Genomic DNA, 14,513 nt, shown 5'->3' with positions numbered 1-14,513 from the left:
CTCTTCCTCCTCCTCTTCGTCTTCGGCGGTGGAGTGAGTTTTGGCGTCTTCGGACGCCACGTCCGAAGTACCCTCGGGACGGAGGCCATCTCTGGTCCCCTTGGCCTTCTTCTTGGCCTTCTTCTCCGGTGCCTTGTAGGGCGCCGAAACTAGCATCTTCGTCAGAAGCGGGATGGCTGGATCCTCAAGCAGCGGAGCTGGAAACTGAATCCGCTCTGCCTTCTTTGTCCAAGCCTGAAAGAACAAATGGGAAAGTTCAGACACCCTCCTTGAATAAGCAAGTAAGGAATACACCTTGAAACAAAGGAAAACTTACCAAACTAGCGGGATGAGCCAGGTGATGCCCACGATCCTCGGTGGTCTTCGGCCACGTCTCGTTGGCCTTAAAGAGCACCTTCCAGATATCTTCGCGTGTAGTTCTAAAGAACCGTTGTAGGGTCTTGTGCTCGGCATGGTCAAACTCCCATAGGTGGCAAGCCCGGCTATGGCATGGAAGGATCCACCGACTAGCATCACTTGAATCACATCGACAAGCTTGACGTTCTTGTCCATCATGCTCCTGATGCGCTTCTGGAGCGCTGTCAGCTCGTCCGACGAAGACCAATCCAGGCCCTTCTCCTACCAGGAGGTTAGCCGCATTGGGGCCCCAGATTTGAATTCAGGAGGCGCGGCCCAGGTGGTGTCGCGGGGCTCTGTGACGTAGAACCACAATTCTGCCACCCCTTGACGATCTCCACGAAGGTGCCTTTGGGCCACGGGACATTGGACATTTTTCTCACCATGGCGCCTCCGCATTCTGCGTGTTCGCCGCCCGCCACCTTCGGCTTCACATTGAAGGTCTTCAGCCACAGTCCGAAGTGGGGGGGGGGATGCGGAGGAAGGACTCACAAACGACGATGAATGCTGAGATGGTGAGGAAGGAATTGGGGGCCAGATCATGGAAATCCAGCCCGTAGTAGAACATGATTCCGCGGACGAATGGGTGGAGAGGAAATCCCAGCCCGCAGACGTAGTGAGGGATGAACACGATCCTCTCATGGGGCTCCGGAGTGGGGACGATCTGTCCCTTAGTGGGAAGTCAATGGGCGATTTCCTTGGCCAAATATCCGGCCTCCCAAAGTTGGGTGATGTCCTTCTGCTTGACAGTGGAGGCCATCCACTTGCCCTACACTCCAGACATGGTTGGAGTGCTTTCTTGGGGCAGGAAAGATGAGAACTTGGGCGTTGGACTCGAGAGTGGGTAAGCCGAAAGAGAGAAGGCGTGGGTGGAAGAGATGAATCCTTATCTCCTTAGAAAGGCAGTGAATATCAAACGCCTCCCCACTCGCCATGAAACTCGCCTATTCCCCAGGGACCGTGCGGGCGACACGGTTGGATTACCCATACCCGCATTTATGAGAATCCTGCAATAAGGGGACACGATCTCTGCTTTGATGAGACATGCCAATAAAGCCACATCTCGAAATGTGGAGCGGCAGGCCGAGAAACGGTTCGAAATAATAACCGGACAGGGACGTGATGTCACGTTACAAAAAGTTGTCAGCAGATTGGACTCGTGAAATATTATACTCTGCTGTGGTGTGTGGTACCTATTTTGCAGATCGTGACACGTTCGTTGTGTTCAAAGACTATTTTCGAGTATTCGGAGGAGGAACCCGCCTTGCAATGCCGAAGACAATCTGCGCGCCGGACACCTCGTCATTGAAGCCTAGTTCAGGGGCTACTGAGGGAGTCCTGGACTAAGGGGTCCTCGGGCGTCCGGCCTGCTGGACATGGGCCGGACTGATGGGCTATGAAGAGACAAGATCGAAGACTCTCACTCGTGTCCGGATGGGACTCTCCTTGGCATGGATGGCAAGCTTGGCATTCGGATATGAAGATTCCTTTCTATGTAACCGACTTTGTACAACCCTAGTCCTCTCCGGTGTCTATATAAACCGGAGGGTTTAGTCCGTAGAGACAATCATAATCACATAGGCTAGACTTCTAGGGTTTTAGCCATTACGATCTCGTGGTAGATCAACTCTTGTAATACACATATTCATCAAGATCAATCGAGCAGGAAGTAGGGTATTACCTCCATAGAGAGGGCCCGGACCTAGGTAAACATTGTGTCCCCTGTCTCCTATTACAATCAACCTCCGATGCATAGTTTGGGACCCCATACCCGAGATCCGCCGATTTTGAAACTGACAGGTGCCCTCCTTGTGGTCGCCGTCAATGAGGTCTGACTTGGAAGCTGTGGATCCCAAGCCAGCGTCGCAGAACGTGTCCTTCAGAAATGACAAAAGGGGCTCGATGGCGATATAGGATGGTAACTTCTTGACAGCGACCAGAGGAGATCAGTGGCGGGGGCATGGATGAGATCGACGGCGGTTGAACCCAAGGGGTTGGGGTGGGCCACTTAACCTATGACATAGCTCGTGTCAGGATTTCGCAGTCGATGACCTCGATGTCATAGCCGGCGTCCGCAACATACCCACATACTCTAGTGCGCTGATTGAATGCCTGCGGCTAGTAATGTTCGTCAGCTTCCTCGGCGGCTGATACGTCTCTAACGTATCTATAATTTTTTATTGTTCCATGATATTATATTATCTGTTTTGGATGTTTTATATGCATTTATATGCTACTTTATATGATTTTTGGGACTAACCTATTAACCTAGAGCCCAGTGCCAATTTTTGTTTTTTTCCTTGTTTTAGAGTTTCATAGAAAAGGAATACCAAATGGAGTCCAAACGGAATAAAACTTTCGCGATGATTTTTCTTCGACCAGAAGACACCTAGGAGACTTGGAGTACAAGTCAGAGGAGCCCCGAGGCGGCAACAAGGGTGGAGGGTGGGGCCCTCGTAGCTCCCCTGACCTAATTCTTCTTATACCCCAAAAACATCCAGGGGAGCCACGAAACCACTTTTCCACCGCCGCAACCTTCTGTACCCGTGAGATCCAATCTTGGGGCCTTTTTTGGCGTCCTGCCGGAGGGGGACTTGATAACGGAGGGCTTCTACATCAACACCATTGCCTCTCCGATGAAGCATGAGTAGTTTACTTCAGACCTACGGGTCCATAGCTAGTAGCTAGATAGCTTCTTCTCTCCCTTTGATTCTCAATACCATGTTCTCCTCGATGTTCTTGGAGATCTATTTGATGTAATACTCTTTTGCGGTGTGTTTGCCGAGATCCGATTAATTGTGGATTTATGATCAGCTTACCTATGATTATTATTTGAATCTCCTCTGAATTCTTATATGCATGATTTGATATCTTTGCAAGTCTCTTCGAACTATCGATTTGGTTTGGCCAACTAGATTGGTTTTTCTTACAATGGGAGAAGTGCTTAGCTTTGGGTTCAATCTTGCGGTGCTTGATCCTAGTGACAGAAGGGGAACCGACATGTATTGTATTGTTGCCATCGAGGATAACAAGATGGGGTTTTCATCATATTTCTTGAGTTAATCCCGCTACATCATGTCATCTTACTTAATGCGTTACTCTGTTCTTATGAACTTAATACTCTAGATGCAGGCGCGAGCCGGCCGATGTGTGGAGTAATAGTAGTAGATGCAGAATCGTTTGGGTCTACTTGACACGAACTTGATGCCTAGATTCATGATCATTGCCTTAGATATCGTCATAACTTTGTGCTTTTTTTATCAATTGCTCGGCAGTAATTTGTTCACCCACCGTAATAATTTCTATCTTGAGAGAAACCTCTAGTGAAACCTATGGACCCTGGGTCTATTTTAAATCATATTAGGTTCCCCTCAACTTTCCAATTTATGTCGCTGTTATTTTACTTTGCAATCTTTACTTTCCATTCCATAAACCAAAAATACCAAAAATATTACTTTACCGATTATCCATCTCTATCAGATCTCACTTTGTGAATAACCGTGAAGGGATTGACAACCCCTTTGTCGTGTTGGTTACAAGTTGATGTTTGTTTGTGCAGGTATTCGGTGGCTTGTTGCGTAATCTCCTACTGGATTGATACCTTGGTTCTCAAAAATTAGGGAAATACTTACGCTCCTTTGCTGCATCACCCTTTCCTCTTCAAGGGAAAAACCAACGCAAGCTCAAGTGGTAGCACGAAGGATTTCTGGCGCCGTTGCCGGGGAGATCTACACCAAGCCAAGACATACCAAGTACCCATCATAAACTCTCATCTCTCGCATTACATTATTCGCCATTCACCTCTCGTTTTCCTCTCCCCCACTTCTAAAATGATTTTCAAAAAGATCCACCTTTTCTTCGTCCCTCTTCCATTCATCCTTTTCGTTTGCTTTTTCATGTGCTCGTGTGTTGGATTGCTTGCTTTGTCACGATGTCTCAAAATAATACCAAATCGTGTGAATTTTCCAATACCAACAACAGTGATTTTATTAGTACTCCGATTGCTCCGGATGCTAATGCAGAATCTTGTGAGATTAATACTGCTTTGTTGAATCTTGTTATGAAAGATCAATTTTCCGGCCTTCCCAATGAAGATGCCGCATCCCATCTTAATAATGTCGTTGATTTGTGCGATATGCAAAAGAAAAAAGATGTGGATAATGATATCATTATGTTGAAGCTATTTTCGTTCTCGCTTAGGGATCACTCTAAAACTTGGTTTTCATCTTTGCCTAAAAATAGTATTGATTCATGGAATAACTGTAAAGATGCTTTTATTTCCAAGTATTTTCCTCCTGCTATGATCATCTCCCTTAGGAATGATATTACGATTTTAAGCAACTTAATCATGAACATGTTGCACAATCTTGGGAGAGGATGAAATTGATGATTAGAAATTGCCCTACTCATGGTTTGAATTTGTGGATGATTATACAATTTTTTTATGCCGGATTGAATTTTGCTTCTAGAAATCTTTTATATTCGGACGCGGGAGGCACTTTTATGGAAATTAATTTATGAGAAGCTACTAAACTCCTAGATAATATTATGGTTAATTATTCTCAATGGCATACCGAAAGATCTTCCACTAGTAAAAAAGTGCATGCAATTGAAGAAATAAATGTTTTGAGTGGAAAGATGGATGAGCTTATGAAATTGTTTGCTAGTAAGAGTGCTCCTATTGATCCTAATGATATGCCTTTGTCTACTTTGATTGAAAAAAATAATGAATCTATGAATGTGAATTTTGTTGGTAGGAACAATTTTGGTAATAACGCGTATAGAGGTAATTTTAATCCTAGGCCGTTTCCTAGTAATCCTCTAATAGTTATGGTAATTCCTACAAAAATTCTTATGGAAATTATAATAAGATTCCCTCTGAATTTGAGAATAGTGTTAAAGAATTTATTAGTTCACAAAAGAATTTCAATGCTTTGATTAAAGAAAAATTGCTTAAGATTGATGATTTGGCTAGGAACATGGATAGAATTTCTCTTGATGTTGATTCTTTGAAACTTAGATCTATTCCTCCTAAGCATGATATCAATGAGTCTCTCAAAGCTATCCGAATTTCCATTGGTGAATGTAAAGAAAGAACTGCTAAGATGCGTGCTAACAAAGATTGGTTTATAAAAGGGTGTTCTTCTAGTTTCCTTGAAAATGGTGATGAAGATCTAAAAGTGATTCATGTGACTCCTATTGAATATTTGTTTTATGATGTAAATGTTGATAAAGATGGGACTAGAGATGAGTCAACTTTAGTTAGAAGGCGTCTGAGGGAGTCCTGGATTAAGGGGCCCTCGGGCGTCCGGGCTATATGACATGGGCCGGACTAATGGGCCGTGAAGATACAAGACAGAAGACTTCCTCCCATGTCCGGAGGGGACTCTCCTTGGTGTGGAAGGCAAGCTTAGTGTGCGGATAAGAATATTCCTTTCTCTATAAACCGACTCTGTACAACCCTAGCCTCCTCCGGTGTCTATATAAACTGGAGGGTCTATTCCGTAGAGACGATCATAATCATATAGGCTAGACAATTAGGATTTAGCCATTACGATCTGGTGCTAGATCAACTCTTGTAACCCCTATACTCATCAAAGTCAATCAAGTAGGACATAGGGTATTACCTCCATCAAGAGGACCCAAACCTGGGCAAAACATCGTGTCCCTTGTCTCCTGTTACCATCAATCCTTAGATGCACAGTTTCGGACCCCCTACCCAAGATCTGCCAGTTTTGACACCGACATTGGTGCTTTCATTGAGAGTTCCTCTGTTGCGTCGACAACAGGATTGATGGCTCGCCTTGTTATCTAGGACGGCATCACTTCCAGAGGAGCCCTTGCCTCAGGCCAAACCCTCTGACTGGGCAGCTTTACCATGGTCGCCCGTTCGGCCTTTAAGCCGATGATGACTTCCCATGTCATCAAAAATCGTCTCCGTGTCGACTCCGAATACTCCAAGCAGATGGATCTGGCGGATTTGTCGTCCTTAAACGAACTCCTGGATCGCATCACCGCCCTGGGAGTCACTACAGACTATGATCAAATTGGGCCTAAACCCAATCAGAGAGAAATCAAATCTCGACTGATCACCCATCAGATAGCAGTCGTAGAGGAGCAAAGAAACAACATCTCTTCCCCTATACTGAAAACAAGCTATTTTCGGATTTTCGAGCTCAGAGAGCCGGATACTCGTCTGCGGGGTGACACTCCCGGTCCTCCGAACTTAGAATCGGACGTCGAGCCTAAGGAATCATTGGACATCCCGGATCCCGAACTAATAAACTCGGAAGTTCTTCAAACTCTGGACTCCACATCGGGTCAGGGTTCGAATTTAACGCCACCCACCCACCACAAGCAATATTCTCCAAGAAATTACGGTCCGCTGGATATATGCGACCTCAGGTACATATGGCAGCGGCCTCAGGAAACAGTCCATCACTTCTGGGCCAGATTCCTCCTTGTCAAGGACAAGATTAAATATTACCGCGATGAGGACGCGATTTCAACATTCTGCAATAATTGCATGGACAAAGGAATCCTCAATGCCCTCAACCGCCATCGCATACTACACTTCGCTGACTTGGCAATCATAGTACAGAAGTACTGCGCAATGGAAAGCGCCTGGAAAACTCAGACAGCTTGCTGGGATCCACCGGCCTTCACGCCACCTCTCTGGCGGGCAAAATGGATGCACCCTTGCGGGGCACCCGACCCCGTAGGAAAGAAAATTAAACCCATTATGGGACATCGCACCGTTCTTGAAGGATGGCTTGATAGGCCATGCAAAATACACACGACACCGGATACCGAACCAACCCACAGCCTTAGAGCATATTGGATACTCCGGCAAGTAGCCAAGAGCGGCGAGGATATACTCACCAAAAATACATCAGAGCCACACTTTCTGGAAGACAACGACCTTAGAGTATTGACGGTCTTCTAGAATTTCACTTCAAACAGTCGGCGTAAGAGAACACTCCGTGACCTCGCCGAAGTCTGCCAAGTCACATCAATAAATCCCTAGAATGACACGGCAATAACTTTTAATGCCAACAGCGAACCAAAATTCCATTCAGTCTGGGCACCGTCCGCCTTGGTCCTCAACCCATTTGTTGATGGCTTTCGACTCACTAAAGTGCTCATGGACAGCGGCAGCGGATTAAACCTCATTTACGAGGACACACTCAGTAAAATGCAAATAGATAAAAGCCGCATCGAGCAAAGTGATACGACCTTCGAGGAATCATTTCCAGTCGGGAAGCAAGATGCGCGGGAAAAATTAAGCTCGACGTGGTATTTGACATGCCGGAGAACTATCGGTCTGAAGAGATAACCTTCCAAGTGGCCCCTTTCAGCATGGATATCACGCCCTGTTAGGGCGGGACGCATTCACGTGCTTTCAAGCCATACCTCATTACGGGTATATGAAGCTCAAGATTCCCGGGCCCAACGATATTATCACTCTGGCCAGTGATCCAGACATAGCACTCTGCGCTGAAAACAAAACCACATCTCTGGCCCTCGAGGCACTATCCGAGTCCCTTGCGGCTGAAGAGTTGATCGCACTGCGCTCCACGGTGGACAGGGACGACGTAATCCTCGATAAATGCCCCAAATCCACCTCCTTCAAACTAGCGGATGAAATAGTCAAATTTCAAGTTCACCCAACGGACCCCAAGAAGATGGCCTCCATCGGGGCACAACTGGACCCTATAGTCGACGCCGCATTACGCGCGCTCCTACGCGAAAACTGGGACATATTCGCCTGGGACCCTTATGACATTCCAGGAATCCCACGCAGGTTGGCCAAACACAGCCTCAATATATTGAAGGGATACAAACCAGTCAAGCAAGCACTGCAGCGCTTCGAACCCAAACGACAAGCTACGGGGGAGGAACTAGCCAAGTTAATTGAGGCCGGGTTCATCAGAGAAATAAAACATCCGGACTGGCTAGCAAACCCGGTGATGGTACCAAAGAAGGATAAATCCTGGCGCATGTGTTTCCCCGATGCATACTCTGGATACCATCAAATCAAAATAAAGGAATCTGATCAAGCCGCAACAGCGTTCATTACCCCATGCAGGCCTTTCTCCTTCAGCACTATGCCCTTCGGGCTGAAAAACACTGGCGCCACCTACCAGTGCATTATTCAAACATGCCTGGAGAAACAAATCGGCAAAACGGTTGAAGCATATGTGGATGACGTCGTCATCAAAACTAAGCACGTCGAGTCACTAGTAGATGACCTGCGTCTCACATTCGACAACCTCCGTGCATATGACATCAGGCTCAATCCGGAAAAGTGTGTCTTTAGCGTTCCCGCCAGAAAGTTGATGGGCTTCATCATTTCCAATAGAGGAATTGAGGCAAACCCGGCCAAAATCCGAGCTTTGTCACAATTGGCTACATCAACAGACCTTAAACAAGCCCAAAAACTAGCCGGATGCGTGGCAGCTTTAAGCCGCTTTATCTCCAGATTAGGAGAAAAGGCATTGCCACTATACCGCCTACTCTGATGCACCGACCACTTCGAGTGGACGGATGCGGCAACAGTCATACTGGAAGAAATAAAAGCTCTTTTAGCGAGCAACCCAATCCTGGCCGCGCTGAACATCGGCGAACCAAATGTTATTATACATCTCTGCAACACACCAGGTAGTGTGTGCGGTGCTCGTCATCGAGCGAGAGGAGGAAGGACATAAATTCCCACTTCAGAAACTGGTATACTATGTATCCACTGTCCTCACACCATGCAAATCCTCATTACCAAAAGATAGCATATGTAGTCTTCATGGCATCCCGGAAGCTACGGCACTACTTCCAAGAGTGCTTGATCACGGTGGATTCTGAAGTACCACTCAATGACATAATAAACAACCGTGACGCTACAGGCCGGATTGCCAAGTGGGCCATTGAGCTCTTGCCATTTGATATCACATACAAACCACGCCGAGCCATTAAATCCCAAGTATTGGCTGACTTCGTCGCCGAATGGACAGAGGCCGAACTCCCTAAAGAGTACGGTACATATTCCAGGTGGGCCATGCAATTCGATGGCTCTAAAATGCTAGCCGGTTTAGGAGCGGGCATTGTCATAACGTCCCCCACAGGAGACACAGTCCAGTATGTACTCCAAATATTATACACAAACTCCAATAACGCAGCCGAATATGAGACCTTATTACACGGTCTTCGGATGGATGTCTCTATGGGCATACAACACCTGGAGCTGCGCAGGGATTCAAACCTCACAATATCCCAAATAAACAAAGACTTCGACGCTAAAGACCCGAAGATGGCGGCCTATCATAACGCCGTACTCAAAATATCATCTCGGTTCAAGGGACTCGAGTTTCATCATGCGGCTCGAGAAAGTAATCAAGCGGCGGATGTCCTTGCTCGCATGGGTGCCAAGCGTGACCCCGTCCCTCCTAACATATTTTTGGAAAGGCTCTTCAAGACATCCATGGTGTGGTAGGATGAGAGCGGCAACACTAGTCCGGAACTGGTTATACCCCAAGAATCCGAACACAATACCGATATCATCAGGGGCTCAGCCACCGAAACAACACCATCGGCCCATCTAATAATGGCAGTAATTGCCCCATGGACCAAACCCTTCTTGGCCTACCTTAATAGGCGAGAGCTCCCTGAGGACCAGAATGAGGCTCGATGCATCGTTCGGTGCTCGAAAGCCTACAAGGTTCATGAAGGAGAGCTCTACAAGAAGAGTGCTACCGTAATACTTCAAAGATGTATCTCCGAAGAAGTAGGATGGCAGCTCCTAGCCGAAATCCATGCTGGTCCTGGTGGTCACCATGTCGTAGCCCGGGCTCTTGTAAGCAAGGCCTTCTGTACCGGTTTCTTCTGGCCAACGGCCTGAGCAGGTGAGCAGGACCTTGTCCAACATTGTGTGGGATGCTAGCTTTTCGCAAATCAAAGCCATATGCCGCCTACCGCCTTACAAACAATCCCCATTACTTGGCCTTTCGCGGTCTAGGGGCTTGATATGGTCGGCCCCCTCAAAGGGGTAAGCCATAAGAAAAAATATCTGTTGGTCATGGTAGATAAATTCACTAAGTGGATAGAGGCCAAGCCAATTAAAAGGGCCAAAGTCGGACCAGTGATAGACTTTATATCCGGTGTCGTACACCGTTATGGTGTCCCACACAGCATCATCACTGATAACGGCTCCAATTTTACACCCAACAAAGTGAAAAATGGTGCGCTAACCTAGGCATCAAGCTCGATTATGCCTCCGTCTATCACCCCCAAACAAACGGTCAAGTTGAATGAGCTAATGGTCTTATCATGAGCGGCATTAAGCCTAGAGTAGTATGGTCTTTAAAAGAGTCGGACAAACACTGGGCCGAGGAGCTCGACTCTGTACTCTGGGGGCTGCGGACCACACCCAATTGCACTACCGGTTACACACCATTTTTCATGGTGTACGGCGCGGAGGCTGTTTTGCCCTGCAACATTATTCATGACTCACCTTGAGTGCGCATGTACGAAGAGAGAGAAGCCGAGCTAGATCGGCAGGACATTCTAGATGCCCTGGAGGAGGAGCACGATGTTGTGAAAGCCCGTTCCGCACTCTAGCAACAATAAGCTCGCAGATACCAAAGCAGAGAGGTGCGGGCCAAGACTTACAATGTTGGTGAACTTGTTCTATGCTTGCCAGAAAAGAAAAAGGAAAAAATCAAGCCCAAGTGGGAAGGTCCCTTCATTATAGATGAAGTTCTCACTGGAGGTGCGTACTGTCTGCGTGACGCATCGGATAATCGCTTAGAGCTGAATCCATGGAATGCCGCCAGACTCTGAAGATTCTACGGCTAGAGCCGGACTCATTGATTGTTTTCTTTTTCTCCTCATTTCATTTTCTATCTCTTTTAATTTTTTTCTTTAGCTTTATAGCTCTTGTGCGGCTAGACCACACACTAATGAGGTACACATCCTTAAATGTATACATCCATAACACCTGGGGGCTTCTTTTATAGAAGCTTATTATCATTTTCCGAGCATCAAGCTCGCCACATATATGTCCTTTTCTCATATATACCTTTTCTTTGCTATGATATGCACCTTTATGACTCAAGTTTTTGCCAAGCTGGGTTGCCTGGCTCCTGTGCTTATGCCCTACGTTCCCGTTAGTTCGGCTAGGGCATAAAGGGAGCACCTCTGCGATTGTTACAGCTAGGTCATCCGGACATATACCTCAGACTGGGTGAAGCCGAAAGCTAGCGTTCTTAAGGGAATAATCAGTTGGCGGACTAAAGACGTTTTACCCTCGTTGCACTATGAACCCTCAGATATTATGTATAGTTCACCCAGGGAAAGGAACCCTTAACGGAACTATTCTCTCTGGAAGATATTTCTTACAATTAATAAGTAATATAACATAGCTAGCCGAATACAACTTTTCTGTTCAAGCAACTATGCCCCCTACGCCTGGTTTCCACGCATGCCCAGGTATTTATTGTCGGTCCGGTATTCGGAAACACTCTGCACCTTCGGGTCCGGAGGTCGAAGCAAAAAGGTCTGCCATGACAATCGTTCTACAATTCGGCTAGGGACAAAATTGTCAATTGAAGTACATAGTCACTTGGACTCAACAACTTCTTCCTCTATACCGTCTAATAGGCTGTCTAGCTTACATTCCTGTTGTGAAAACTTGGCGGCTATCTTTACTTGGTCATATACCAAGCCCGCTGGAATCTCTTGTCCATCTGGCCCCCGAGGTCCGACCCAGGACATATGATTCGGATCAAGTCCGGTATACGGTGTTTTAACCATGGCCCAGGCCTCTCGTTTGCCTTCCCAGCAAGCAGATATCTTCCATAATCTAAAGCAGCGCCGAGCTCCCTTGAATAGTTTCACAAGCTCCTCCATACTTCCTGGAGGGGATGCAGATGGCCATAAAGCCTTGGCAATGCTCCGCATCGCTTTCCGAGCTTGCTCATACACTTCGGACAGCTCTTGTAATAGATCGCCTTGGAAGATGGATGCCTCTTCTTCGGGCCGCCTAGTCAAAATACCTATAGGAATAAACTTATCAGAAGTCGCCTTAGCGAACTGTACAACAATAAGTTGAAAGGCATACTGAGTATGCCGCCTCGCAGCTCTTTGTTCTCCTTTATAGCATCTGCTTGTTGGTCCCGCACATCCTTCAGCTGTTTGCCGAGCTAGGTATTGGCATCCTGCAGCTTGTTCTTTTCGTCCCTAGTCCGTGTCAGTACATGTTGACCAGCGGCCTCTTGCCTTTCGACATGTTCCTTCTCCACTAGTATGGCCTTTAGCTTCTCTTCCATCTAAGCCAACGAGCCTGCCATTGTATAATACAACAATGTTTATTCGTATAAACACGACTGGCACATGATTACATTTTCCAGATAGAAGGGAACCTTACCAGTTGGTGCCTCCTTGGACTTCCTCGATTCGGTGGTAACAACAGTTAGCTAGGTCCGGCACTGTTCCAGCTCCTGAGATAGCATGTTGTTCTTCTCTGTGAGTGCCTGATTATACAATGATCCTTAAATCATTTGTTTCAACTGTTTCAAGTCTCGGGGGTTACTGGTATATGGTTACCAAATCTATACAATGCATACTTACCCGCATATCTTTCAAATACTGGTTAGTGGCTCTGGCAAGCCCATCCCGAGCAGCTCGCATGTATGCGTCAACCGAGTTGAAGGCATTGAACGCCTCTTCAGTAAAGCTGGGGTCGCGAAGAGCGGCCCTCCGTCACCGATGATTCATGGCGCTCTCTACTTCAGAGTTCGTGCTGGACACATCATCTGTATCCTCTGAAGGAGGACCATCCGGCGTCACTCCCGTATCAGCCCTCGCCCTAGAGGAAGGGTCTGGAACCTGATTAGTAGAGGCGCGACCGGCAGGATCCCCGGACATAGTCCGGCGAACACTCTTCCTGATAAAACACAGTGGATAATGTCACAGTTCGATGTGACTGCCAGGGAGCGTATTCGAATCCATACCTCTTTGATGAAGACTCGGCCGTGTTGTCATCTACCTTCCTCTTCGAAGACCCGCCCGGTGCAGGCGCCGCTCTCTTATGATACGCCTCTAGTGCAGCATGGCGCGCCGAGCGCCTCCCCTTCGGAGCACGAGACAGTGCGGTGGGTGAGGCATAACGAGGAAGCTCTTTTGGAGGAGATGCTCCCTGGGCACTTACGTGGGAAGACGGCAGGAGACCGGGGTAATCGGCTACAATGGCCACTTCTGTGTCGTCGTAGCTCGCCTGATAGAAGACCCCCTCCTTAAGCTCTACAAATATATCCGGATCCTCCTCAAATTTGGGATCTAGGTCCCGAATATGATTCTCTAGCTGCGGATTAGGGCTATAGATCCCCGTGGTGGCCTTCCACCATTCCTGTTAAAGATGGTCGGTTTGAGTCCAACTAGTTGTGGCTCAAGATAAGGATTGAATAAGATTCTGGATTGAAAGCTGACCCAGCTAGGGGGGTTGTACATGGAGAATCCGTCCCGGCACTTAAGGCGGGTGAATTCTTCTTTCTCCCCTTTATAAAGATCCGCCAGCATGGTGGCCAGGGCAGCAAAGTCATCCGAACCCTTGCGCCCGTAGCGAGATGTATCATTCTCCCTGTTGTAGTTCCACATGGGGAGTCCTATGGATTGGAGTGGCTGGATGCCTCGCGTTATGGCAATTGCCATGACCTCAATCATGGATAGTCCGGATTGGGCGAGTATTTTTATCTTGTCCATTAACATCTTGACTTCCGTGCTATCTTCCTCCTTGAGGCTCCGAGGGTGCCAGCTGTGGCATTTCTTTAGTGGAGCAATGGAAAATTTAGGAAGGCCCATTCGGACTGGGTCGGGGAGAGACGTCTTCGATATAAAACCACTCCGAGGGCCACTCCTTGGACGCCTTCTTCGGCATGCCGGACAGGTATCCTGTTTCGGCTATGCGCCATATCTTGGCGCCGCCCACCTCGAATCTGGATCCCTTTTGGGAGTGAGGGACGAGGCAGAACAGTTTCCTCCATAACTCAAAATGGGCCTCACAGCCTAGGAACAGCTCGCAAAGAGCAACGAAGCCCGCAATGTGCAGAATGGAGCCTGGCGTAAGATTG

The sequence above is a fragment of the Triticum urartu genome, chromosome 5 (genome assembly GCF_003073215.2).
Source record: "Triticum urartu cultivar G1812 chromosome 5, Tu2.1, whole genome shotgun sequence".
Taxonomy (NCBI): domain Eukaryota; kingdom Viridiplantae; phylum Streptophyta; class Magnoliopsida; order Poales; family Poaceae; genus Triticum; species Triticum urartu.
Note: the sequence above shows the minus strand (reverse complement) of the source record.